Source organism: Macrotis lagotis, chromosome 7, assembly GCF_037893015.1.
Source record: "Macrotis lagotis isolate mMagLag1 chromosome 7, bilby.v1.9.chrom.fasta, whole genome shotgun sequence".
Taxonomy (NCBI): domain Eukaryota; kingdom Metazoa; phylum Chordata; class Mammalia; order Peramelemorphia; family Peramelidae; genus Macrotis; species Macrotis lagotis.
This window is the reverse complement of record NC_133664.1, coordinates 161,636,178-161,664,092: the sequence shown is the minus strand read 5'-3', so window position 1 is coordinate 161,664,092 and position 27,915 is coordinate 161,636,178. Positions and strand designations below refer to the sequence as shown.

The following is a 27,915-nucleotide window of genomic DNA, read 5'->3' as shown; positions in this document are numbered from 1 at the left end:
CTATCCACTGTCTCTATGCTTCGCCTGAGTCCTGTATATCAAGATCAAACTTTCTGTTCACCTCTGGTTGTTTCAACAGGAAAGTTCAAACGGCCACTGTTTCATTGAGAATCTATCTTTTTCTATGAAAGAGGATGCTCAGTTTTTCTGGGTAGTTGATTCTCAGTTGTAAACCACACTCTTTAGCTTTCCAGAATATCATAGTCCATGCCCTATGAGCCCTTAACATAGACACTGCTAAATCCTGTGTAATTCTGACTGTAGCACCATGGTAGTTGAACTGTTTCTTTCTGGCAGCTTACAGTGTTTTTTCTTTGACTTAGTAATTTTGGAATTTGACTATAATATTCCTCGGAGGTTTATTTGGGATATCTTTCAGGAAATGATAGGTGGATTCCCTCCGTTTCTATTTTACCCTCTGCTTCTAGCATATCAGGGAAATTTTGCTGTATTATTTTTTGAAAAATGAAGCCTAGGCTCTTTCCCTGTTCATGACTTTCAGGTAGCCCAATGATTTTTAAATGATTTCTCCTGAATCTGTTTTCTAGTTCAGTTATTTTCCAAAGAGATTTCACATTTTCTTTTAATTTTTCATTCTTTTGCTACTATTTTATTATTTTTGGCAAAGTCATCAGCTTCCTTTACTTCCATTCTACATTTGAAGGAGTTATTTTCTTCAGAGAGTATTTTTATCATCTCATCCAGTTGGCCAATACTGCATTTTAAGGCATTATTTTCCTCGTTTGCCTTTTGGGTTGCTTTTTTTCCATTTGACCTAAACTGGTTTTTAACATGTTATTTTCTTCAGTATTTTTTGCATTTCTTTCGTCAAGGTGTTGACTTTGTTCTCATAATTTTCCTTTATAGCTCTCTTTTCTCTCCCCAATTTTTTCTCTATCTCCCTTACTTGCTTTTCAAAGACTTTTCTGAGTTCATCCATAGCCTGAGGCTATTTCTCTTGGAGTTTGGATACAAAAGCTTCTAGTTTATAGTCTTCTGAATTTGTATTTTGATCATCCATTGGACCAAAGTAATTTTCTACGGTCAGCTTCTTTTTCTGTTGTTTACTCATTTCCTAAGCCTATGGCTGTTTTACTACACTTCCAAGGCTTGTGGGGGTGGGGGTTGGGACACCCTACAGGACCTTAAATCCTACAAGGTCTTATGAGAGACTTTGACTCTCTTTTACCTGTGTTCTAGTCTGTGGATGACTTAGGTACTTCCCTTTGCACTGGAGCTATGAGAAGGGTCCCTGTTCCTCTTTAATAGTAGGGGCCCCAGACTGCAACCTGAATCTCAATGTGGGCAAACAGCTGACTCATGCTCCGGGGACAGCAGAGAGACCTCTGCAGCTCTCACTACCCCTTACCACCTGTGGGATGAGCACTCTGGAACTGTTGGGTGGCTCCACCGGCTCTCACTGAAGGGTTGCTCTGAGGCCTGAGCCAACTTGGGCTCCATGTTCACTCTGGTGTGGCAGAGTTCTGTCTAAGTTGTCTTGGACTAAGTATTTGTATTCTTGACTTTCTTTGTGTTCTACTCTCTTAAATTTTGACTAGTCACAATTTGACTGCTTTTGGAGTTTTGGGGAGGACAAGTTACTGGGAATTTCTGCCCTCACACCACCATTTTGACTCTGCCCTAATATTGTATTTCTACCACTGGTCACAGCAACATTGTAGGGTAATCAACTGTGAATGACTTAGCTTTTCTCAGTAGTGTTCGTGGTCCAAGACAACTTCTAGGGACTTATGACAAAGAATGCTATCCATTTCCAAAGAGAGAGAGAGTTTGCTGATGTTGAAAGAATTCTTTTGCTTTTACTTTGTTTTTCTTGTAGTTTGTTTTGGGGGGTCATGGAGGTGTAAATTTTCTTTTTACAACAAGACTATTATGGAAATGATTTATCTGACCACATATTTTAACCTTTATCAAACTACTTGCTTTCTCTATTCATTGCACCACTCAGCTGCTCCTGAACTACTTACTTTCTCAATGGAGGTGTGGGGCGGGGAAGAAGGAAGAGAATTCAGAATTCCAATAATTTTAATATGAATTTTAAAACTTGTTTTATATGTAACTAAGGAAAAATAAAATAAAGAATAAAGCAAAACAAACAATATTGGTGTTACTTCTTATGTAATACATTTCAGTTTGAAACACTTCATAAGTCTTTCCAAGTTGCTTGAGAGCATCCTGCTTTTCATTTCTTTTTTTAAATAAATTTTTAATTTTTTGTTTTCATTTAAAACAATGGGATTAAGTAACTTGCCCAAGGTCACACTGCTGGGCAATTATTATGTGTCTGAGGCTACATTTGAACTCAGGTCCTTCTGACTCCAGGGCTGGTGTTCTATCCACTGTGCCACCTAGCTGCCCCCACTTTTCATTTCTTAAAGCAAAATAATGTTTCATCATAGTCACATGCAATAGTTCATTCATCCATTCCCCAATTAATAAGCATCCTCTCAATTTGTAATTCTTTACCTCCAAATAAGAGCTGCCATTTCCTTGTACATATAGGTCCTTTACATTTTTGCTTTTTATCTCTTATGGGATACAAAACTAGTAGTGACATCACAAGGTCAAAGAATATGCATGGTTTTACAGTCCCTTGGGTTACAGAATGGGTTGAATCAGTTCACAACTTCAGCATAGTATAAAGTATAAATGTCTCATTTTTTCCCTTCAACATTTATCACATTCCTTTCCTGTCTTATTAAGCAATCAATAGGTATGATGTAGTACATCAGAATTGTTTATTTTGCATTTCTTCTATCAATAGTGAATTAGAACTTTTTTTCAAAAGGTTATAAATAGATTTGACTACTTCATCTGAAAATTGTTTCTCTTGTGATCATTTATCAATTTGGAAATGACTCCTATTTTTATAAAATTGACTCAGTGTTCTATATATTTGAGAAATGAGACCTTTATTAGAGAAACTTTATTCAATTTTTTCCCCACAGTTACTATTGCCAACTATATTTCCCTCCAACCTATCCCCCCCATTATTCTATTTTCTTTCTTCTCTTACCCTGAACCCTTTCTCAAAAGTGTTTTGTTGATGACCATTCCCCTCTCTCTCAATCTGCCTTCCTTCTATAATCTCATCCACCCCTTTCTCTTATTCCCCACCTCTCCTACTTTTCTGTAGGATAAGATAGGGTAAGATAAATTTCTAAATCCAATTGGGTTTGTAAATTACTCCCTCTTTGAACCAATTCTGACAAGAATGAGTTTCACTTACTCCCTCTCACCTCCCTCCAGTGTAAAACCTTTTCCTGCCTCTTTTATGTAATATAATTTACCTCATTCTACCCCCCTTTCCCTTTTCCTTTCTCACAGTATATTCTACAATTACTCCTTAATTTTTTTCTCTTAATATTCAATTCATAATTGAGATCTCTGTCTATATATACACAGTCCTAATGGCACAGTGAATAGAGCACTGCCCTTAGACTCAGGAGGACAGGAGTTCAAATCAGACCTCAGACACTTGCCACTTATTAGCTGTGTGACCTGGGGCAAGTCATTTAATCCTGACTGTCTCCCATTTAGGGCCATCTCCAGTCATGCTGAATCATATCTAGTTACTGGACCCAGATGGCTTTGGAGGAGAGAGTAAAGTTGGCAATTTAGTATAGCCCCCTCATACAAATACAATTCAAGGGCTTGTCATGGAATCAACCACCTGATATCATGGTCTTCTTCAGAAACAAAGGACAAACATCAGCTCTAATAACGAGAAAGGTTTTATCAGTTACCAATATCATATTCCAATGTAGGAATGTGAGCGGTTTAACTTCATTAAGTCTCTAATGATTTTTCTTTCCTATTTACTTTTTTAGGCTTCTCAAATCTTATATTTGAAAATCAAATTTTCTATACAGCTCTGATAATTTCATCAAGAGTGCTTAAAAGTCTTCTGTTTCATTGAATATTAATTTTCTCCCTGAAGGATTTACTTAGTTTTGCTGGGTAGGTGATTTTTAGTTGTAATTCTAATTCCTTTGTCCTCTGGAAAATTATATTTCACTTCTTTAAAGCAGAAGCTACTAAATTGAGTAATATCCTTTTTTATGACTCCACAATACTTGATTTTTTTTTCTTTATGGCTGCTTGCAATATTTTCTTTTTGACCTGTGAACTCTAACATTTGACTGTAATATTACGTGGAGTTTTTGTTTTTGTATCTTTTTCAGGAAATGATTGATTTTCATTATTATTTTAACCTAGTTCTAGAATATTATATCAATTTTCCTTGATAATTCCTTTAAAGACTATGTTTAAACTGTTTTTTCCTCTTGGTTTTCATATAGTCCAATAATCTTTAAATTATCTTTCCTTGATCTGTTTTCCAAGTCTACTGTTGTACAATGATATATTTCTCTTTGCTTCCTCTTTTTTCATTCTTTCAGCTTTGTTTTCTATTTCTTGATGTTTCATAATATTAACTTTCATTTGTTCAATTCTATTTGTATGAAATCGTTCCCTTCAGTGAACTTTTATACTACGTATTCTATTTGGTCAATTCTACTTTTTTTTTAGGGTTTTTTTTTTTTCTGCAAGGCCAGCGGGGTTAAGTGGCTTGCCCAAGGCCACACAGCTAGGTAATTATTAAGTGCCTGAGGTAGGATTTGAACTCAGGCACTTCTGACTCCAGGGCCAGTGCTCTATCCACTGCACCACCTAGCTATCCCTCAATTCTACTTTTTTTTTTTTTTGCAAGGCAATGGGGTTAAGTGGCTTGCCCAAGGCCACACAGCTAGGTAATTATTAAGTGTCTGAGATCAGATTTGAACCCAGGTACTCCTGACTCCAGGGCTGGTGCTTTATCCACTGTACCACCTAACCGCCCCTCATTTCTACTTTTTAAGCAGTGTTTTCTTCAGTGAATTTTTTTAAACTTCTTTTCCCATTTGGACAATTCTGTTTTACAAAGTTTTCTTCTCTTCATTTTACATTTATTTTTATCATTTAGCTTAGTTATTATTAAGTTATTATTTTTCTTCAGTTGGTATACTGTTGATACTTTTTTATGATTTTCTTGCATTGTTTTCATTTCTCTTCCCAATTATTCTTATATCTTTCACTTGATTTTCAAAATCCTTTTGAGTTCTTCCAAGGTATGAAACAAATTAATACTTTTCTTGGAGACTTTGGATGTGGGAGCTTTGACATTATTATCTTCTTCTGAGTGTGTGTGTTTTAATCGTTTTTTTTCACTATAGCAACTTTCTATGGTCTGATTTTTATTTCTGTTTGCTCAATTTCTCAGATTATTATTTGACTTTTTACTCTTTGCTAAAGTAAGGTTCTGCTTCCAAGGTGAAAAGCACACTGTCCCAAGGTTTAGGAATTTTGTGCAGCTGTTCTAAGAAATACTTCTAGGAATTTGTAAGTTTTCAATTCTTCCAAGTTAGTATGATTTAAAGAGCGGTGTTTACTCCTATTGTGATCTGTACTCTTTTCTGTGAAGAGGCATAAACACTCTTTTCTGCCCTGAAACTTTGAAGAAGGTTCCCGCTCCACTACACCCCTGGGTTGTGGTCTGCAGTGTGTCTCCTTGTCCTGGGAACTGCAACCAGGATTTAAATAAGAACAAAGCAACAGTCTTACTTTAGTGCTAGCAAAGAGACCTCTAAAATCTCCTTCTGACCAGTGGTTTGATTACCTTAAAGTCTTTGGGTTGAGATCTCCAGAAGCAGTTGCTACTGTTTATGACGCAGTAACTCTGACAAACTTTTCCTAGATTGCTGAGACCAAGTCTCTGCAGGTGTGGCCTGCTCTGGACTGTACTCCTCTCTCACTCTGGTGCAAAAGATTTTCCTGCCAAATTGGGATGTTAAATTGTTTCACTCCAACTTTTTGGGTGAGTTCCACTGCTCTAGAATTTGTTCAGAGTCATTATTTATAGGTACATGGAGGGAATAAGGAGACTCCAGGGAAGTCACTGCATTTATACCTACATCTTGACTCCACCTCTTCTAGAAAATGAATTAAAGAAGGCACAATTGAACTCCCAAAAAGAAGAGAGATACCTGGAATGAGATACATTTGTAACAAATTCTTTCAAATATTCAAGGAAAAAATAATTTAATATTATGCAAACTTATGAAAAAATTTCCAGCAAATTCTAAGATGAAAATATTTTCTAAACCATAGAACACCAAAAAGGAATAGAAATCCATAGACTAATATCCTAAAAGAAGAGTGATTCAAAAATTTGAAATAAAATCTTTACAAGGATGTTAAAGCAATATATCACAAAGATAATATATTATGATTATGTTGCATTTTTACCAAGAATGCTGAATTAGGTAATTATGAGGATCAAAATATTAGAGAGAAGAAAATTTTAAAATCTAATGATTATTTCAATAGATGCAAAAACATTTTGATAAACTTTCTGTTCAAAAAAAACCAGGTAGGGATGGCTAGGTGGCGTAGTGGATAAAGCACCAGACTTGGAGTTAGGAGAACAAATCTGGTCTCAGACACTTAATAATTACCTAGCTGTGTGGCATTGGGCAAGCCACTTAACCCCATTTGCCTTGCAAAAACCTAAAAAACAAAACAAAATAAAAAAAAACAGGTCCCATAGAAATAATTGGGTCTTTCCTTAAAAGATAAATAATAGGATACTCTAAATAAAATAATAGGATATCTAAAGAGACAGTGTTATACATAATAGGGATAAATAAGTGTTCTTTCCAATAAGATCAGGGGTGAAGCAATGATATTTGTTATCACATTTCCTTTGCATATATTTAAATAAGTGAAATCTATAGTAATTATATAATAAAAAAGAAACTTAAGGAATAAGCATAGCAAAGTAGTAATACAATTATTCATTTTCTAAATAATATGATGGCTTACTTAGAGAACTCCAGAGGATCAATAATAAATCAATTAAAATAATTTCAACAGGGGCAAGTAGGTGGCACAGGTGATAGAGCACTGGCCCTGGAGTCAGGAATACCTGAGTTCAAATCTGACCTCAGACACATAATAATTGCCTAGCTGTGTGACTTTGGACAAATCACTTAACTCCATTGCTTAAATAAAAAAAAATAATAAAAATAAAATAATTTCAACAAAATTGTAAGACCCCAAATCCAAAGTCATATAAAACATAAGCATTTCTGTGTAAAATCAATATAATCTGGCAGAAAGAGATAAGATAAATTCTAAATAAAATGACGGGATATTGTGACAAGTAAAAATGCAACAATGGTAAAATGAGGCAAGTTTTCTGGGTAAGATAATATTTTATTAATATTTACATATATAACTGTTAATTAATTGGGTCAGTCTGCCTAATTGGGCAGCAATGATGAAGGCATTGAAAAGACCCTAATTATTAAGTCTCCAAAGAAGAGGTGGCAAAAGAGAAGTCCTGTGATTAATTGTAGTTGGAGAAAGGTTGACTTTTAGCTGTTACTGATCAGATTGGGACTCAAGTGCCTCTAGCAAAATTGATTTAAGAATCAGAATCATTCTAATCAGGATCAGTCCTTATACCTCCCTTTGGAGTACAAATCACCTCTAATTTTGACAAAGAAAGAGGACAGAAAAGTCCCCTATAGACAGCCTAGCCCAAGTTGGTTCTCCATTTACAAGAAAACAAAAGAAGGGTCCTACTTTAAACTGATCAGTAAGCAAATGTCCAGTCATGCCTGTAGTTCTGACTGGGAGAGATTTTCTTTTACCCTAGGCTAAAAAATGAAGTTTGACAAAATGGAGAATATGATGGGTTACGGATAAATATTTGTTATAAAATAATATAGTCCAATATTAATTTTTCACAAAACATAAAGCACTAGAGCATACTTAAATGAAAATTGTTGTAAAACACTTTACAAAAAATACAGACCTAAAACATTAGATAAAAGTTCATGGGTAGATTAAGCCAATATAACAAAAGTTAAACTAGTACCCCAATTAAGTAGTTTCTTTAGTACAATATTTATCAAAAATACCCAATGATTACTTCAGGTTCCTATATAAATTATATACTATATTTGGAGAAGCAGTCTATTAAGAACTTTAAAGGAAATAAAATTTTTAAGAGGAAAGTACCTAACAGTATCAGATCTCAAACTTTAGAACAAAGCAATAATTAAAATTAGTAGACCAGATTTGGTATAAAACTAGAGAAGCAAATTAATACAGAAATCTATCTGATAAACATAAAGACTACAGCTACTGTGGAAAGAATTCTCTAACCTTAACTGTTAGGAAAACTGGATACCAGTACAGCAGAAACTAGGTATAGACCAGTATTTCACACCTTATACAAAGAAGTTATAGCATGTGTAGTGGCCATACCCAAATCAGCAAATGATGCTAAACCAGATTAAGGGTAACTGATGGGCATCAGACCTGATGGTGAGTTAGGGGGATATCTCCTACCTATAAGCATGTGAAGATTTCCCCCATGATGTAATAAAGTCAGAAGATACATGTGCTGTGGAGAGCTCATAGCTTGATCATACACTTAAGATGCCAAGGTCATCTACTATGTTCTGGGTCTTTTCCAATTGTCTTGATTTTTGTCTTGTCACTGAATTTGGATGACTCTGGAAGAATGAAGTTGGCTACCTCATAAATCCAATTCACGTGTAAGTCAAGCATCACCCTGAAATCACTGGTTCTCTTTAAAAATGAAAGAAAAACAAGGATCTTATACCAAGAAAAAGTCCAAAGAAATACATAACTTAAGTTTGATGTCATAAGCAAGTTAGAGCAATGAGAATATAAAAATTACTTTTCAGAACTCTCAATAGAAAAAGAATTCACAATGAAACAGTGAATTGAAAGGATCATGGAAGACAAAGTGGACAATTTTGATTACATAAAATTAAAAAGGTTTTGCCTAGACAAAATGTTAAAATGACTTGAAATGAGAAGGAAAACAGATACCCAGTGGGGAAGCAGAGGATTTTTGCAACAAGCATCTCTTCTAAGGGCTTCATTTTTAAAAATGTACAGGGTGTTCTAATAGTCTTAGGAAATTTTTAACTTGAGTACTCTGCAAGTAGCAATATTGAGTATGGGAGAGCCCTGTATAAAGAAGGGCCTGGTATCTGAAAAACACAAATTCAAATTTGACCTCAGACACTTTCTACTGTGACGCTGGGCAAGTCATTTTAATCTTGTTTGATTCAGGTTTCTCATCAGCAGAATAAAGATAATAATAGTGTCTACCCTTTCAAACCTTTCAGGGTTTAAGTGAAGATAAATTGAGATAATAATTGTAAAGCGCTTAGCATAGTGCCTACTACATAGTGAGAGTTATATAAATGTTATTAATAAAATAATACAAACCATTTATCAATTGATAAATGGTCAAAGATAGTTTGAACAGGCTGCATTCTAAGGAAAAAAAGAATCCAAGACATCAATAATCATAGGAGAATATGGTCTGAATAACTAATAATTAGAGAAATGTGAATTAACACTATAAAATTTTTTCTCCTACCCATCAGATTGACAAAATTGACCAAAAAAGGAGAATGACAATGTTGGCGGGACTATGTGAATACATACATTAAAGCATAGTTACCAGTCATTTACATTGGTGCCATCATGTGGAAAAATAATTTGAAATTAACTCCTAAAATGTGTATTTGTTTCATCAATAATACAACAAGATCATTTTTGCAAAGCAATAAAAGCAAGAGGAAATGGATTCAGATGCACAAAAATACTAGTAGCAGCATTTTTATGGGTTCAAAGAAAAGGAAACCAATATCATGGCTACTATTTTTAGAATGGCTGAAAAAATGTGGCAAATAATATAATATTGTAATGTAATAATGTAATATCATCTAAATAATTCTTTCATAAAAATTGATGAAGGGGACAATTTTAACAGAAAAAAAGACTAGGAAGACAAACTTTTCTGGAGCAAGGTGAATTGAAATAGAGCAATTTATTCAATAATAAAAATGTAAAATCAAACAACTTTTGAAACAAAAATTCTGATGAACACATTGACCAACCACAATTCTAGAGGACCCATGATAAAACATGTTCCCTACCTCTTAAAAGAGTTGATTAAGTCAGCAGAAATTGAAATGTAAATATTTTTGTATATAGATAATAAGGGAATTAATTTTACTTGAATATACAAATTTATTATAAGGATTTTCTTTTTCATTTGTCCTTGAAGGGAAGGGAAAGAAATATCTATTAAATGAAAAAATGAAATAAATTTCTAAAACATATTCAATAATAAAACTCCCTACTTACAAGGAGCTTATATTCTACTAAAGAAGAAAAATAGAATATAAGATGAATAAATGCAAATAGATAAAAAATAATAAGGTAGTTTGGCAAAGAGAGCACTAGCAGATAAGAGGATCAGAAAAGTACATGTTTAATACTAGAATAATTTGTTTCAAAATTGTTTGCTGCCATTTAGATGGCACATAAAATATAGGCTTGACACTTAGGTTATGGGCAGAAATGAATGTTGTTGGGGTTTTTTTCCCAGTCCAAGAATACTGTTAAAATAAACTACCAAGGGGCAGCTAGGTGGTGCAGTGGATAGAGCACTGGCCCTGGAGTCAGGAGTACTTGAGTTCAAATCCAGCCTTAGACACTTAATAATTACTTAGCTATGTGGCCTTGGGCAAGCCACTTAACCCCATTGCCTAGCAAAAACCTAAAAAAAAAAATAAAATAATCTATCCAATAACAAAATATGGGACATTCTAACTGTGGAAACGAATTGGCAGAGTTTCAAGATTATAATAGGAATCTCACTGGGTTTTAGTCATCTCAGCATTAGTTCATTCATGATATAATATTTGACTAGGCTAAGTTTTGACTTCTTCAGATGTAAGCGTTAAAGTTGGAGTTAAAGTGAGGTTACTTGGCAAGGGAAAACAATTCCTCAAGATCCATACGAGGATGTCTTTTAAAGGATATCTTTAAAATAGAATTTTATAGTTCTTCTCAAGCTTCAGAAGGCTCATTCTTTCCATATCAGGAAAAATGAACTCTGTGTCCTTGATGGGAAGTCTCATTACCCTGCCTGTAAAGTAGCACTTTTTCTGAAAGGGACGTGTGTGACAAAATGTCTTTGTTCATATTTTAAGCTATCTTAAAGCATTTGAAGGAATATCTTTAAATACATATCCAAAATGAATATTCTAATTTATCATGCAGTTTTGTTTCACTTAAAATCCAGAATACTGTTACATAACCCCATCATATATTTAGTTGGTACAGACTTTACCTATACTTGTATGCATAATAGTATAATGTTTCCTCCTATATAGAACATTAGATTCTCAAAAGCAGGTATTGTTTCATGTTTTTCTTTGAATATCCTGAAAGTTTAGACACTGGATAGGTCAGTTGGTCAGTAAGCATTTATTAAGGGCTTTCTATGTTTGAGGGATCACATTGCCTAGCAAATGCTTATTGACTGGTTATAATAAGACGATGACAATTTTTTAAACTATATCATTTTAAAGCCTGTAACAAATTTATTTATATGAAATCATTTGTACTCTCATTAGCTTTAATTAACATCTGATTTTTTCTGTAAACACAGACAATATTAGGATTTAAAGTACAAAGTATCTGGGAAAAGAAGAAGCAGAAGAAGAGAAAAGAATAAGTTCCATCCATGTGCTAGGTATGATGTTGGTCTGTTGTATTTACAATGCCAAAAGCCCTTTACTAGTTATAGATATTTTTATTAACTGATTAAAATATATGATATTTTCCAATTTGTGAATCTGTTCCTCTGAAGCAACTCCATAATCTGTAATATAAAACTGAAAATGTAAGAGTTCATTTTGTTGAAAATGCCATTTCTCATCAATTCCTGTGTTCTGTTGTTCCCTGGTTTTACTTTCAAGATTTATGTGTTCAACAACCTGTAACATGTCTTTATTAATACTTTTCATCAGGTAATATGTTGTCTCCATGAAGAATATTTAATATAAAATGATTAATAGAAGCTAAGATCACTTTACTCCTTTTCTATTCATTTCTAAATAGTTTTGTCAAAAAACTGAATACAGAAACTGTTCATCTAAAGAGGTGATGTCAAACTCAAATAGAAACAAATTCCTGTCTTGGCCTGCATATTGACTTAAAAAATCACAAATTAACATTTTCTATGTTGTATTATATTTTCATTTAGTTTGTTAAATATTTCCCAATTATTTTGTTAAAAATTTCCCATTTCCCAATGTTAAACATTCCCAGACATTTGCCAGTTTTCTGCATCTGAGCATCTGAGTTTGATACCTTTGGTCTAAATCCATAGCATCTCGGACAGTACCCAGCACATGATACCTGGCACAATAAATGCTTTATGAATGAATTAATCATCTATTTTAAAAACACATAATTAGCTCATCAATCATAATCATAACTGCTATTGTTTTGCCAGCAATAGAACAATTGTCACTGTTCTATGAGGCCTATATATATATAGCTTTAGATTTTAAAGCATTAGCTTCAACCACAGTATTTACTTTTTTGTTTATCAATCTATGTAAAGAAAATGTCTTTCATTGGTTGAAATTGCTCCCTCTGAGGTTACTAATTTATCTTTTCTTTCAGTTAAATTGTTCTGTTATCACCTGAGCAGCTCAGGAGTTCCCTTTCTTGCTGAAATCCTCAAGCCAGTTAATTGTTAAATAATCATGTCCCTAGCAGGAGGCTCCAATTGCAACTAATTGGTGCTGGCGTTGTCTATCACTTGGATATATTTCCCTGGCTTTTCAAATCTGTTAGCATCTCACATATTTTCCCACAAGTGCTATGTTGATTATTTACCCAGGTTTGCTTAGAAGAATAGTTCAGAATATAATACAAAGGAGTTTAAGCCAGTTATGTTCAAGTTCAGAGAATGTAACACAACCATTCTAAATTTGTTGTAAAATCCTATTCTTGTAGAATAGAAAGAAAGACAAAAATCCCCATTTAGAAAACAATATGGTACAATGGGAATGCAATTGTTCTATAGACAGAGGACCTGGATTCAAATCCTGATTTTAATTTCTGCTACCTGTGAGTTCTTGGTTAAATCCCTTAATTTACCAGGTCCTCAGTTTCTTTTAACTATAAAACTAGACATCCTTTAAGGTTGCTTTCATCTCTAGATCTGTAAGCTAGTAGCTGAACAGAAGTATATGTCCTCATATCAGGAGTAGTTTGGAAAATCATAAATTCCTTAAAATTTCATTCCAGAATAGCTTCCTCAAAGTTCAGATGTTGGCTTCTCTGTATCAAATTCAAGACTATGTTTAGATTCAATTATTTTTCTAAAAGTTTAGAGAAGTGAGTTAAAGGTGTGTCTGTACATTTCTATGAGTACACCTATGTGCATAAGGGAGAAGAGACAAGAAAAAGATACACAGAGAAAAACTTTGAAGGATAATTTTGCCAATTCATTTTAAGTTTTGTGTGGGTATACTGACAAAAGAGAAAGGATTGATTTCTTACAACAGGGTTTTTTAATTATTTTAATTATTTCACATAAGTATGTAGATAAATCCATTTTCTGCATCATTTAACTTGTATATCACTTTTTTGAATTGTTCTTACAGTTTTACATAATTTGGGGGGGGTAAACTGGCTATATAACTGTTTACCCATTAAATAAAATACTTTAGGTAATAGACTAATATTCACTCCGAGTACTAACTAGTAATCTATATTTTCCATGACTTCCAGAGGTGAAGTTTGGAGAATATCTTTCTTATGTAAGATTTCTTCCAAATGGCAGAGAAGTTAATAGAATAAAACAATTTAGGCACATTTTAGGTTATTTTTTTAAATATTTCCATTGAACTTGATAGGAAATTGAGAAGGCCATACTCAAATAAAGGTCACTTGACTCTTATTCTTTTAAATATCTTATACCAAACTGTTGAAAAATGAATCATTATTCAACTAGTCAAATTCAGGGAGCATCCTTTTCAAAAATAAAATTGTTACACATATATACATATACACATATACACACATATAAACACATATGTATTGTATATATGTTGAGACACAGAGAAAGTTACAGAGGAAGAGATTTTAATTTAAAAAGTAAATCCATTTATATGCAAGACATAACTGAATCTCAAAAAATGCACAAAGAGCTGTTAAATTAAGTTTAGATACAAAAAAATCAAAAATCATGAAAATTCTCCTCTAAAGAAAAGAAGAAAAAGTTAATGTAGAAACAAAAGCAATAATAAAAATTTAAATTTTCATGGAATTTGAAGAATGTTACTTAGATGTCAAATAAAACATCAGTGACTATGTATTATGACAAAGTGTTTAATACTTAAGAATTTTAGAGTTTTCTTGTGGTTTGAAGTCTTAGATTTTATGAAATGTTTATTTTCATAATCATTAGCAGATTCAGTTTGTAACCTTATAAAAACTTCCAAATCAAAGAAAATATATATTCAAACCACCCCCAGGATTGTCCCCCAAAAAGAAAATCTGCTCACCGACTTTTACAGAACACTGATTTCCCGGATGTAGTCTCAAAACTGAGTTTTGAAAGACTGCCTCACAAGCAGACTTATTAAGCAAGCATCTGATTTCCAAAGCACAACAGCTGAGTGCAGAGAAAGTAGGTAGAGGGTCCTGGATGTCCATCTAGTTTCAAGGGTTCCCTGCCATTTGAAAGCCATTGACATCCAGGGACGTCCACAACACTTCTAACTCGTGCCTAAAGCAAGCTAAATATAGACACCAGACACCTGACACCTGAACTAGTCTAAATGAAAGTTAGCTTGGTAATCTCTCTTATTCTGTGCCTCAGATGAAAGGAATAAAGAAGATTTAATCCTTTTATTAAGAAAAAAGTTTAAGAATAATTCTTGTGGAAATGTGATACCTAGTGAGTTTTTTACTGACAATGGCTATAGTTGTGAAACTTGAGGAGTCAAAATAATCAATTCTTGAGATATTCATTTTTATTTTTTTAATATGCATATCCAAGTCACAGGTCCCCATTAATAGAAGAGTGAATGAGAATTCTCTCCCCAGATGAGCAGTAGACCTAGTCCATACAACAGCAACTAAAAAGCTTGCTTTTAAAGTCATGTGTGGTTGTAGAAGATACCAGGAATATAATTTCTAGATGGTTCAGTGAATACAGCAATGGTCATGGAGTCAGGAGGATATGAGTTCAAATCTGGTCTCAGACACTTAATAATAGCTGCATACTTCAATTGTTTCTTTTAAACTTTGCTTCATTTCCTTCCTCAAGCATCTTTTCTACAAACCACTTTTTTAATCACTCTTTTTTATGGGATCTAGATTTCAATCTTGGGACACTTGGGCAAGCGATTGCTTAAGCATGATTCCTAATTGGTGGAGAGAATGATGTGTCTATGTTTGTCACAACCCCTTCGCCTTGCATAGAATGTATTGGGAATATAATTTCCAGTTACCTTCAATTTATGTTTCTTGTTTAGAACATTTATCCTCAATTGAATACATAATATATTTTGGCATAACCCTTATAATATGACTGGCTATTTGGCATTTTCTTTATAGATATCCTGTGAAACATTTCTGTCTCTAACTTTAGACTGGAGCAGCAAGGCAGGGGAGAGCTTCTTCCTGGTATATTGGAAAGTGGAGCAGCAAGGCAACATGCTGGAAAGCTTGGGTTCTCATTTATGTTCTGGCATAAGGCTTGATATGTCACCTTTCTTGCAAAGTTTTCCATTCATAAACAATCCTCTTTGTTGAACTTCTAAGGAGAAGTAATTAGGAGAGTTTTCTCTCAATCCTTCCAGGATATGCTTCTTTTTTATTTTTTTGTTTGCTCAAATTTTATAAATGCTTGAAATTCCTGGTGTGGTGAAACTTCTATTATGTATGTTCATATGTAGAATAGCAACTAATTAGTATAAATGCATATATATAGTCATTTTTGGTTAATATATACATTCTATTAACATATTTATTTATAATACTTAATTTTATAAATACATGTCATATATGTAATGTCATATATGTACATGTAATGAGAGAGAGAGAGAGAGAGAGAGAGAGAGAGAGAGAAATACTAGTGTCCTAGAGGGTTACCATTGGTATTGAGAAATCACGTCCTTAAGTCACTAAGCTGTTGTATGTCAGAAATAGACTTAAATGGATGCTTTTCTGAATCTGAACCATGATGTCTCTCCTGCCATTTTTCAAATACAAGAAAGATCTACCAGGCAAAGGATAATTAACTTTCAAAGATTATGCAAGTTTTCATAAAGAATATACCAGTTAACAAATATTTAACAAATATAAATTATGTATTACACACTGTGCTAAGCACCAGGAATATAAATTCAAATGGAAAAAAAATTCCTGCCCTCAAAGAGATTATATATTCCAATGATGGAAGACAATATAAAAGAAAATTAAAAGTGGGTGAGAAGGAAACACAATGATTGTCAAAGTCTGTCTGCATCTTGAAAACAAATGAGTCATTCCTTTTGTATTCTTTTCAGAATTGACTTGTCTTCAACAGAGTCACAGCTCTGCTTTCTACATGGAATTTTCTGCAAGTGATTTCACCTTTCTAGATCTATTTCCTGATCTGTAAAATGAAAGTTTGGTCTCTAATACCTCTAATATCCCTTCTGGCTTTCAGTCTATGTTCCTCTAATCTCATGATCTGCCTCAGCTTTGAAGAGGTATTCACAGTGTTTTAAATCTAAATTGCACCTTCCTATCCTAATGTTCTCTACCCGCTGCAGGTATAAAAACTACCTTTATCTAGTTCAGATCATTTCCACATCAATTGTATGTTTTGTTTTGTTTTTTAAACTTTGCTTCATTTCCTTCCTTAAGCATCTTTTCTACCAACCACTTTTTTTTTTAAAAAATTCTTTTTCTTTTTAATAGGACCCAGATTTCAAACTTGGGACACTTGGTAAGCTGTTGCTTAACCATGATTCCTAATTGGTGGAAAGAGTGATGACTTTGCAGTGTGTGACTACATGAGAGAGGGAGTTGTTGGCTTTGGAAAAGAGAAAAATCCTTCCTTCTTGCATAAAAAATAGAAACATTTTGGAAAGCAGACAAAAAGGAAAGAGTTGGTTCCTCAATATGTTCCTGATTTTTCACTAGTCTCCCTAGGGAATTTATGGAATTTCACTTGAGGTAAAGTTCGTACTTCTCTTATTTGAACGGAAGTAACTGAAGTTTATCTTAGAAAAATCATTCACTCCTGCATTATCACATGTATTTTAATCTATACATTTACTCCAATTACTATTTGTTATTTGGATAATTGTGGTTTTTCATGTTTTGTTTTGGTAATGATATTTTGAATAACTAGCATTTGGGGGAAGTAATCAAATCTGTTAATTATTATCTCTTCTTTTAGGAATAATAATTAGGAAAGGGGCTTGAAAATAGAAATCATACCATGCTCTAGCAATATTTAAAGTAGCATATACACAGAATTTTGATACAGTACCACATTCTCAAATAAGAGATCACAGAAACTAACATCAAAGTCTCTTCACTTGTGAAGATACATAAGGGAAGATTTTGTAGCTAACTTAACTTCTTAACTCCTGCAAGCAACAAATTGTTGCAGTTTGTTCTTCAGAAAGAAACTTAATGGTCTACTAAAGTATGGCCAAATATACAGGTTGCTGACTGCTGACTTCTCAGATGTATATCTATATCTATATCTATATCTATATCTATATCTATATCTATATCTATATCTATATCTATATCTATCTATCTATCTATCTATCTATCTATATATATATACACAAAATGTATGTGTGTGTGTGTGTGTGTGTGTGTGTGTGTGTGTGTCTGAGGCCATATTTGAACTCAGGTCCTCCTGACTCTAAGGCCAGTGCTCTATCCACTGCTCAGGAAATAAATTTTTTGTAATATATATATATATATATATATATATATATATATATATATATATATATATATATTAATATATATTTTGTATTATATTTTGTATTTGTAATATTTTGTAATATATATATATAATTAGACTTTATGAATTTATGAAAATCACTTAAGAGGAATAAAGAGATCCTTATACTGACCCTTAACTCTGGATCTGGCAATCATTGTTCCATTTGTGCAGAGACAACAACCTTGGCAACAACAGTTTATTTAATACCTCATAGTTCCTAATAGCATCTTGTCTTCAAGCATGATGATGCCATGTAGATAATGAGAAAAAAAAATCACAGTAAAGAGGAAAGATGTGAAATGGGAGAGAAGGATTCTAGATTGAGTTTCAATTCTACTATAATACTATCTGGTGATCTGGGACAAAACATTTCAATTGTCTGGGTCTCAGTTTCCTCAAAGGTAAAAAAAAATTAGAGTAGATGACCTTGAAGTTTCCTTCTCTCTCTATGAATCCATAACCATTAACTTTTAGAAGAACTCACACTGAATATTGACACTATGACATTCTTGAAAGATTATGACATTTGTATGTACACATATGTTTGAATGTGTGTGCCTGTGTGTGTGTGTGTGTGTGTGGTGTGGGAGCAAGGTTTAAAGGAAGCAAAGAATAGAAGGGGGAGAGTAAGAGAAGAGCAATTCTCAACCCACATAACCAAGGACTAACTAAACAATCTTAATGGCAATTAAATGTTACTTAACTTTCAGGTATTGGTTGAGGCAAATCTACACAACTGACATAATTTCATATTAACTTCTTTAGCCCCAACCAAACTTTCCTTATTTTTTATACATTATTCCCTAGTTATTCACACTGAAATACAGGTAAACACTCTTTTTCTTTTTCCTCATATTGATACTCTGTCTCTTGCCTGTGTACTTTCACATTGGCTTGCTCCATGTTTGGAATTCATGTCCTCTTCCCCTCAAAATCCTTGGACTTCTATTTGGCTGAGCTCAAGGGTCATCTGGCTTTGCTGATTCCATCAACATTTACTGTTTTCTCCTCAAATCATATTTGTATCAGTTGTGTGATATCTATTATGTATATAAATGTGTTTATTTTATATTTATGTTTATACATATACACAAAATATAGGCAGGATGATGTAGAGAGAAGAAACTAGCAGCTGATGACATAAGAAAAGGCATATTGTAGGTGAACCATAAGTTATTTAAAGAAGGAGATTCAAATTTCTAACATGAATATGGAATGCATTCCAAACATAGAAAACAGTACAAAGGGACATTGGAAATTCAGTATCAGATCTGAGAAGAAAGACAATTGTCTGGGTTATTCTAGATGAACGTATTTTCTCCTATGGTTAGACTATTTTTTTCTTTAGGGAAGGAAAATATTTCATTTTTGCCTTTGTGTCCATAGATCTAGCATTGTACTTGGATTCCTTAACAAATGCTTTCAAATTGATTGATTTTATAGTGACAAATATCATCAGATATTAGTTGAAACAGTCTTAATCCAGAGGGACTGGGAGATAATGTAGTAAATCAGGAATTGGCTACGTGATCTAAAATGAGGGAAGGGGTGGGAAAAAGCAGATATAAAGTATCTAACTTTTAAAAAGTTAAATACTGAGTGACTTCTAGAAATTCTACTAACTGCAATTCTTTTGTGTATCTGCCTCTGTAGGTCACGTGCATATTGTAATCTGATGGAAAATGCGGGTCCCTCTGGACTCAGAGCAAATAATATCCACAGGACATAAAGTCCTTCTCCCAGCCGTCAGAGTAGTTAAAATAACAAAATAACAGGATGGAAGCCAATTACAATAGCAGCCAAGCCAGTGTCCTACTGGTTTTTCAATCAAGTGTACACCCAGATTTGGAACCCTTAGTATGTTGGGTTCTTATTTTCATTTCTATAGAACTTTGTAGTTACAAAATGTTTTTGCATCATAGAGCAATTATCGAAATATATGTGTGAATTTTGGGATTACCTTTTTCTGAGAGCTTTTTACAAATCATTCTCTGTAGTTAGTTATATTGGAGAGAAAAAAAATTAAAATAAATAAAGCAAGATTGTTTTTCCAAGGTCAAAGCACAAGAGAAATCCGTAACAGAGAAGCCAATAATCTTTGAGCTCTCATAGAATAAACTGTCACCACCCACTATTAGTATATGCTTGCCAACCCCTTGTTTCTGAATTGTTTAGAAAATAAAAAACAGATATTCATAAATGGAAATTGTTCAGTGGTGGTACACTCACAGATTTGGGGGTTATAATTTTTGTTGGGGGAGTGGAGGTAGAGGGGAAATGCTTCAACTGCAAACAAGTGAGCAGAAATATTAGTAAAGAGGGACATTTACATTGCTTCCATGTTATAGATCAAGTCAACTTAATATTGCTTTAAAAATCAGCAGTGAGAAACATTTTTTTAAAAGTTGAATTCAGAGTTAGGAGATGTCAAGGCTCACATCCCCTGCCCATAGCATTCATTCTCTGTGTATCTTGGACTAGACATTTTTATTTCTGAGATTTCATTTCCTCACTGACAAAGAAGCAAGGAAGACCTGTATTCAAGCTTAGCCTCTGATATGTACTGTTTGTGTATTGATATGTACCTTGGCCAAGCCACCCAACCTGTCAAGGCTTTAGAACAATCTCCAATATACCAATCAAGGTATATGCATTGTATCAATCTATGCATTGTAAAACAAAATTCTTCCCTGGGAACTGCCTCCATTAACAGGGTCACTGGCCTAGGTCTGTCCTTGATGCGTCATTTCTCTAAGCCCTCCTCTCAGGGTTGTAAAGCTCAGATAAGATCAGACACGTTAAGGTATTGGTAAATCTGAAATATTATATAATGGAAGAAATTCAAAAACTCATTTCATATCTAGATCTGTTATTTCACACATATGGGGAATTCCTCTGGACACCTGCTGTTCTGCAACTCAGATTATAATATTAGAGATTTGGTTCTAATACTGAATGGTTAAGCAATTTAAGTTTCCAACAGCCAGTATGTGGCAAATACTGTACTTGAACTGAGACATTTCTGACTAAAGAATAGGGTATCTATCTACTACACCTTGGTAGATGTTTTTATTAATGTCATTAGCATTATTCCTATTCAAATAACTTTAAAAAATACACATCCCACTTGTTTCTATGGAACTAATACAAGCTTTATTTATAAAATATTAATATTTTTGTATGTTCAAATTTTTAAATTTAATTAATTTATTTTGAATTTTATAATTTTTCTCCTAATTTTGCTTCCCTCCCTCCCACCCCGCCACGGAAGGCAGTCTGTAAGTCTTTACATTGTTTCCAGGGTACACACAGATCTAAGTTGAATGTGATGAGAGAGAAATCATATCCTTAAGGAAAAAAAATAAAGTATAGGAGATAGCAAAATTACATAATAAGATAATGTGTTTATTTTTAATTAAAGTTAATAGTCACTGGTATTTGTTCAAGTCCCACAATTCTTCCTCTGGATACAGATGGTATTCTCCATCAGATACCACAAAATTGTGCCTGATTGTTACACTGATAGAAATAACAAGTCCATTACGATCAATCATCAATTCCATGTTACTGTTAGGGTATATAATGTTGTTCTGACTGTGATAATCTCACTCAGCATCAGTTCATGCAAATCTTTCCAGACTTCTATGAATCCCCATCCCATCTGGTTTCTAATAGAACAATAGTGTTCCATAATGTACATATACCACAATTTGTTCAGCCATTCCCCAATTTCCAATACCTTTGCCACCACAAACAGGACTGCAATGAATATTTTTGAACAAGTGATGTTTTTACCCTTTTCCTCTTCAGGGTATAGACCCAGTAGTGATGTTGGATCAAAGGGCATGCACATTTTTGTTGTCCTTTGGGAATAATTGCAAATTGCTCTCCAGAAAGGTTGGATGAATTCACAGCTCCACCAACAATGCATTAGTTTTCCAGATTTCCCATATCCCTTCCAACATTGATCATTGTCCTTTCTGGTCATATTGCTCAGTCTGAGAGGTGTGAAGTGGTACCTCAGAGATGCTTTAATTTGCATTTCTCTAATAAGTAGTGATTGAGAGCATTTTTTCATATGATTATGGATCCCTTTGATTTCCTCATCTTTAAATTGCCTTTGTATACCCCTTGACCATTTATCAATTGGGGAATGGCTTGTTTTTTTCTTAAATTTGACTTAATTCTCTATATATTTTAGAAATGAGTCTTTTGTCAGAAATTCTAGTTAGAAAAATTGTTTCCCAATTTACTACATTTCTTTTGATCTTCATTACAGTGATTTTGTTTGAGCAAAAGCTTTTTTAATTTAATGTAATCAAAATTATCTAATTTGGTTTTAGTGGTACACTTCATCTCTTTCTTGGTCATAAACTGCTTCCCTTTCCATAGATCTAACAGATAAACTATTCCTTGATGTCCTAGTTTGCTTATAATATTGCTTTTTTATGACTAAATCCTATATTCATTTTGATCTTATCTTGGTATAGGGTGTGAGGTGTTGGTCTAATCCAAGTTTTTTTCCATACTAACTTCCAATTTTACCAACAGTTTTTATAGGAGAGAGTTTTTAATCCAATAGCTGGACTCTTTGGGTTTATCAAACAGCTGATGACTATAATTATTTTCTGCTATTGCACCTAATCTATTCCACTGATCTACCATTATATTTCTTAGCCAATACCAGACAGCTTTGATGACTGATGCTTTATAATATAATTTTAGATCTGATAGGACTAAGCCACCTTCTTTTGCATTTTTTCATTGAATCCCCAGAAATTCTTGACATTTTATTTCTCCAAATTAATATATTTACAATTTTTTCTACCTCATTAAAATATTTTTTTGGAATTTTGATTGGTAGGGCACTAAATAAGTAGTTTAATTTAGGTAGAATTATAATTTTTATATATTAGCTAGGCTATCCAAGAGCAGTTGATATTTGCCCAGTTATTTAAATCTGATTTTATTTGTGTGAGAAGTGCATTGTAATTGTTTTCAAAAAGTTTCTGAGTCTGCCTCAACAGGTAGACTCCCAAGTATTTTATATTGTTTGAAGTTACTTTGAATGGGATTTCTCTTTCTAGCTCTTTCTGCTGTATCTTGTTAGTGATATATAGAAATTTTGAGGGTTTATGAGGGTTTATCTTATGTCCTGCAAAATTGTTAAAGTTGCTAATTGTTTCTCATAGTTTTTAGATTTTGGGGGGGATTCTCTAGGTCATCTGCAAAGAGTGAGAGTTTTGTCTCTTCCTTCCTAATTCTAATTCCTTCAATTTCTTTTTCTTCCCTTATTGCTGAAGCTAATCTTTCTAATACAATACTAAAGAGTAGTGGTGATAATGAGCAGCCTTGTTTCACCCCTAATCTTACTGGGAATGCCTCTAGCTCATCTCCATTATATATAATGTTTGTTAATGGTTTCAGATAGATACTGATTATTATTCTAAGGAACAATACACTTATTCCTATGCTCTCTAGTATTTTTAGTAGGAATGGGTGCTATATTTTGTCAAAAGTTTTTCAGCACCTATTGATATAATCATATGATTTCTGATAGGTTTATTATTGATATAATTAATTATACTAACAGTTTTTCCTAATATTGAACCAACCCTGCATTCCCAGGATGAATCCTACTTGGTCATAGCATTATTCTAGTGATAATTTGTATTGTCCTAGTGATAACTTGCAATTGTTTTGCTAAGATTTTGTTTAAGATTTTTGCATCTATATTCGTCAGGGAGATAGGTCTATAATTTTCTTTTCCTGTTTTGACTCTTCCTGGTTTAGTTATCAGCATTGTATTGGGGTCATAGAAAGAGTTAGGCGGAGTTGCATCACCTATTTTTCCAAAGAGTTTATAGAGAATTGGAACCAATTTTTCTTTAAAGGTTTGACAGAATTCACGTTTTAATCCATCTGAACCTAGAGATCTTTTCTTAGGGAATTCAATAACAGCTTGTTGAATTTCTTTTTCTAAGGTAGGGTTCTTTAGGTATTTAATTTCCTTTTGATTTAACCTTGGCAACTTATATTTTTGTAAATATTCATCTATTACATTTAAATTATCAAATTTATTGGCATAGAGTTCGAGACAATAATTCTGAATTATTACTTTAATTGTCTCCTCATTGGGTGGTGAGTTCATCTTTTTTCATTTATGATATTAGCTGTTTGGTTTTATTCTTTCTTTTATTTAATGAAATTAACAAGAAGTTTATCAATTTTATTGTTTTTTAAATAAAACCAAGTCTTGGTTTTATTAGTTTAATAGTTTTCTTGCTTTTGATTTTATTAGTTTGCCCTTTAATTATTAGAATTTCTAATTTGATATTTAATTGGGAGTTTTTAATTTGTTCTTTTTCTAAATTTTTTAGTTTCATATTTAGTCCATTGATTTCTTCTTTCTCTAATTTGTTCATGTAAACATTTAAAAATATAATATATTTCCCTGACAGCTGTCTTTGCTGCATCCCATAAGTTTTGGTATGTTGTTTCATTATTGTCATTATCTAGGATGAAATCATTAATTCTTTCTATAATTTGTTGCTTGATCCACTAATTCTTTAAAATGAGATTATTTAGTTTCCAGGTAGTTTTAGGTCTATTTCTCCATGTCCCATCATTGAATGTGATTTTTATTGCACTGTGATCTGAGAAAGATATATTCACTATTTCTGCCTTTTGGCAATTGATTATTAGGTTTTTATGCCCTAGTACATGCTCAATTTTGGTGGAAGTGCCATGTACTGGAGGAAAAAAAAATATATTCCTTTCTATCCCCATTCTATTTCCTCCATAGTTCTATCATGTCTAGGTTTTCTAACAATCTATTTACCTCCTTAACTTCCTTCTTGTTTATTTTATTGTTAGATTTATCTAAATCTGAGAGTGGGAGGTTGAGCTCTCTGATCAGTGGAGTTTTCCTGTCTATGTCTTCCTGTAACTCCTTCAACTTCTCCTCGAAGAATTTGGATGCTGTACCATTTGTTACATACATATTATTGAATTTACTTCATTATCTATGGTACTTTTTAGGAGGATATAGTTTCTTTTCTTATCTCTTTTAACAAGATCTATTTTTGCAGCTTCTTTGTCTGAGATAAGGATTGCTACCCCTGCTTTTTTCACTTCAACTGAAGCAAAAGATATTTTGCTCCACCATTTTACCTTTACTCTCTGTGTATCTCCATGCTTCAAATAAGTTTCTTTTAAGCAGAATATTGTAGGATTTTGGTTTTTAATACATTCTGCTATTTGCTTATGTCTTAAGAAAGAGTTCATTCTATTCACATTCAAAGTTAAATTTAGGGGTAGCTAGGTGGCACAGTGGATAGAGCACTGGCCCTGGAGTCAGGAGGACCTGAGTTCAAATCCTACCTCAGACACTTAATAATTACCTAGGTGTGTGGCCTTGGACAAGCCACTTAACCCTACTGCCTTGCAAAAAAAATCTAAAAAAAAAGGTAAATTTATAAACTCTTTATTGCCTTCCATGTTATCTTCCCTCTATTTGTATTTTTCCCCTTTTTACATTTTTTTCATATTACCCAGTATTTTCTTTTTGAATACTTCCACCTTTAGTGTATTTCCACCCCTATATCCAAGCCCCCATTTCTTTCCCCTTTCCTTTGTCCCTTCTTCCTTCCTTCCTTCCCTTCCTTCTGTCAGTTCCCCTTTTCCTCCCCTCCCCCTTAACCCCTTTCCCCTTTGAATACTTAAATGGTAAGATAAATTTCTTAACTTAGCAGAGTGTATATATGTTAAATTTAAGCCGAATCTGATGAGAGTAAGATTCAGGCAGTTCTCACCTCCTCCCTTCTATCCCTCTTTTGCAATTGTTCCTTTGTATATCAATGTAATGATATTTACCAATCTCTTCCATTCTCCCATCTCTTTACTATCCCCCCTTTTAAGGAGGTATTGGTTTTAAATCATTTTGTATGAGTAACAGAGTAGTCATGACTGTACATCACTTATGGCTAAGTATATTCTCTTTAAAAGAGTTACAGTTCTTGAGAGTTATGAGAGACATTCTCCCACATGGGGATATAGCCAATCTCATCTTATTGGATAGCAGTTTTTTTCTTTACCCCTTTTTTACCTTTTCATGTGACTCTTTTGTGTCCTGCTTGAAGTCCAAATTTTTAATTAAGTTTTCGTCTTTCCTTTTTTTTTTAGGTTTTTTTCCAAGACAATGGGGTTAAGTGGCTTGCCCTAGGCCACACAGCTAGGTAATTATTAAGTGTCTGAGGTCAGATTTGAACCCAGGTACTCCTGACTCCAAGGCTGGTGCTCTATTCATTGCGCCACCTAGCCACCCTATAGTTTTCATTTTTTCATAAAGAAAATTGGAAGTCTCCTATTGCATTAAATATCCATTATTTGCCCTGGAAGAGAAAGCTCAGTTCTGCTGAATTCTTGGCTGCATACCAAGTTCCCTTGCTTCTTGGAATGTCACATTCCAGGACCTTCGATCCCTTAATGTTGATGCAGTCAGGTCCTGTGCAATCCTTACTGTGCTTCCTTGGTATCTAAATTGTTTCTTTCTGGCTTCTTGCAGGATTTTCTCTTTTATCTGATAGTTCTAAAATTTGGCCGCAATATTCCTTGGTGTTTTCATTTTGGGATCCCTTTCTGGAGGGGATAGATGTATTCTTTCAATAACTATTTTGCCCTTTGGTTCCATGATGTCAGGGCAATTATCCATCACTAAATCCTTAAATATTAAATCCAGGCTTTTTTTACTCTTCAATTTTTTCAGGGAGCCCAATGATTCTTAAGTTGTCTCTTCTTGTTCTGTTCTCATGGTCAGTATTTTTTTGTGATGAGGTATCTTACAATTTTCTTCTATTTTTTCAATTTTTTGGTTTTGTTTAATGAATTCTTGTTTTTCTCATGAAGTCATTAGTTACCAAAAACTTCAGTATTTTTTAAAAGAAGAATTTTCTTCATTTTCCCTTTGCAACTCCTTTTACAATTGGCCAAATTCTCTTTTTGAAGGATTTTTCCATTTGGCCAATTGAGATTTTGAGAGAATTATTTTCTTTTTGCATTTGTCCAATTGTATTTTCCAAGGATTTCTTTTCTTGTTGCAAAGTGTCAATTTTTCTCTCCCAAATATTCCAATTGATTTTTTACACCTTCCTAATTTCTTCAAGGAAATTTTTCCAGGCTGGAGACCAAATCACATTCTCCTTAGAGGTTCTAGATTTCTCTGTGTTAGGGTCTTTAACTTCTAGGTAGTTATCTATAGATGCCCCTACCGCTGGCCTTTCTTCATTTTCCTAAGATCTTGTGTCGGGGGAGGATTTGGTACACAGAGATTTGGTGTTGAGACCCCTAGAGTCCTTGCTCACTGCGTTTAGTAACTCCAAATGGGCATGCCAGCAGGGGGTGATGTTTTTTTTCCTCTGGAGTGACTGTGAGTTTGATATGAGGCCCTCCCTCTTGACCTGGAGGGCATGGTTGGTGCTGCTGGATACTTTTATCCTTGAACAATGTGGGCTATGACCTTATTCATCTGAGGGAGCTCTGCTGCCCATGCCTGAGCCTGGGGTGAGGGGTGTGGGCTGTTACTGTTTGTTCTGGGAAGAGGACTCCACTGAAGTGAAAGTAAGGAGTCTGAGGTCCTCCAGAGCAGAGGAGCCCAGTGGATCATTGTCTAGTCACACTCTACAATTTTCTTTGTTGGACCTCACTCTCCAGCCCGTCTGGAGTGCCCCAGGCCATCATTCCCACAGCCAAAGCTTCCACACCTCAGTTGGGTCTTGGACCTCAGAACTCACATTCAAAGCCTCCGCGACTGATCCTAGGTTAGTTTGGTTCCTACCCTGCCCCCACTGACTATTTGCTCTTTGCCCCCCCATTCATTATCCCCAAAGACAAACCTTGAGGTGGATGTTCTTCTCCTAGTTCCTGGATTTTGTTGATGAAATTTCTGTTAAGAGGTTTATTTCATGCTATAA

At 33.8% G+C, this 27,915-nt stretch overlaps 1 protein-coding gene across 1 annotated transcript in view; it reads right to left on the bottom strand.

Moving 5' to 3' along the window:
- The window catches only part of CD36 (CD36 molecule (CD36 blood group)), a 120,791-nt gene extending 106,107 nt beyond the window's left edge, over window positions 1–14,684 (bottom strand). Inside the window, exon 1 of the mRNA XM_074194030.1 lies at window positions 14,487–14,684. The gene's annotated coding sequence lies outside the window, so the exon portion shown is untranslated. The remainder of the gene's footprint in view (window positions 1–14,486) is intronic.
- Between the last annotated feature and the right edge of the window lie 13,231 nt (window positions 14,685–27,915).